Source organism: Myotis davidii, unplaced genomic scaffold, assembly GCF_000327345.1.
Source record: "Myotis davidii unplaced genomic scaffold, ASM32734v1 scaffold609, whole genome shotgun sequence".
In the NCBI taxonomy this organism is placed as follows: Eukaryota; Metazoa; Chordata; class Mammalia; order Chiroptera; family Vespertilionidae; genus Myotis; species Myotis davidii.
This window is the reverse complement of record NW_006300164.1, coordinates 1215664-1217235: the sequence shown is the minus strand read 5'-3', so window position 1 is coordinate 1217235 and position 1572 is coordinate 1215664. Positions and strand designations below refer to the sequence as shown.

The following is a 1572-nucleotide window of genomic DNA, read 5'->3' as shown; positions in this document are numbered from 1 at the left end:
CCTGGAGGAGGTCAGCCCCACCTGGGAAAACACGGACACAGGGACATGGGGCAGAGGCGTGGACCCTGACCAGGGTGGCCGCCCGGCAGGAGGACTGCGCAGCTACATCACGGTCACGCACAGATCAGATCGGACTCCAATCTGGGGACTTACCTGCCATGGCCATCGTGTCTGTATTTCTGTGCGGTTTGTCGTCCCCACGTTTCTCGTTTCCCCTCGGCGCCTGCGCTGGACCTGCTGCCCCGCCAACGTGCACACGCACACACGCTAACATGTGCACACGCTGACACGTGCACACAGCGACACGTGCACACGCACAAAGCGACACGTGCACACGCACATGCCGACACGAGCGCCGGCGGAAGCGCAGGTGCCGAAAAACCAGCTGGAACAGGGTCTCGTAATGAAAACCTCCTTTAAAGTTTTTCTTTTATTGATTTCATTGAAAACAGAACAAGAAATGGTCTGAGCCAAAAGACTGCTCTTAAAACTGTCAAAAACATTTAACAGAAAAAAATAAACATGACCGCGTATGAATGTTTTAGAGTCGCACAAAACCCCCACGGTTACTGCACTAGTTACAGTTTTTAAAAAAGTATATGCCAACGAAAAGGGTGACCTGCAGGCCACCACACAGAAGGCGGCGGCGAGTTTATTCACTACAGGGCTAACGCTTTAAACAGTTTCCTGTGTTTTATTCTAAAATCACTTTGTTCTTTGTACAGTTGATATTTTCACATGGTGAGTGGGAACCACACCAGGATCAGCACCGTTGTCTGTTGTGTTGTTTGTTGTCCTCATGTTCATTGATGGTAGAACATAAATCGGTTTATCCGTCATCAGAGCACGTGGCTGAACAACCCACACGAGGGCGGCGGCGCAGTTTCCTGTGTTTTATTCTAAAATCACTTTGTTCTTTGTACAGTTGATATTTTCACATGGTGAGTGGGAACCACACCAGGATCAGCACCGTTGTCTGTTGTGTTGTTTGTTGTCCTCATGTTCATTGATGGTAGAACATAAATCGGTTTATCCGTCATCAGAGCACGTGGCTGAACAACCCACACGAGGGCGGCGGCGTGCGGCGGGGCGGGAACCCGAGCCCGGGAGGTGGCGTGGCAGCGCGCACGCAGGGCCGGTCAGTTTCTTTAAAAAGCGAACACTTTCTCCAAAGTCCACGGCGCTCGCCGGACCTCGCAGACGGGTGGGACGGGCCTGTGCAGTGTCTGGGCGGCCAGGACCTTGAGGGGTGGGTCTAACGGAGCAGCTGGGTGAGGAGGTGGCAGCGGCGGGTGCCCGCAGAGGAGTCTGGACCAGCAGGACGCCGCTCACCAGCCCACAGGTGGGAGGGACCTCGGGGAGGAGGGGAAAGGAGAATCGTGGAAACGACGAACCGCCAGAGAACAAGGCTCTGCCAATGACCCCAGCGCACAGCGCAGCGCGACTCCTGCACCGCCATCAGCCTGGAGGCCCTTGGCACCAGGCACCCTCTCTCCCTCCGTTGCAGCGTGACCAGCGCCACCGGAGCCTCATCGGGAACCGGCGCTGCAGGAGCTGGTGTCGGGCAGGCCG

The 1572-nt window shown here is 55.7% G+C and overlaps 1 protein-coding gene across 1 annotated transcript in view; it reads right to left on the bottom strand.

The window, feature by feature from the left end:
- The window catches only part of EHMT1 (euchromatic histone-lysine N-methyltransferase 1), a 48722-nt gene that overhangs the window by 984 nt on the left and 46166 nt on the right, over positions 1 to 1572 (bottom strand).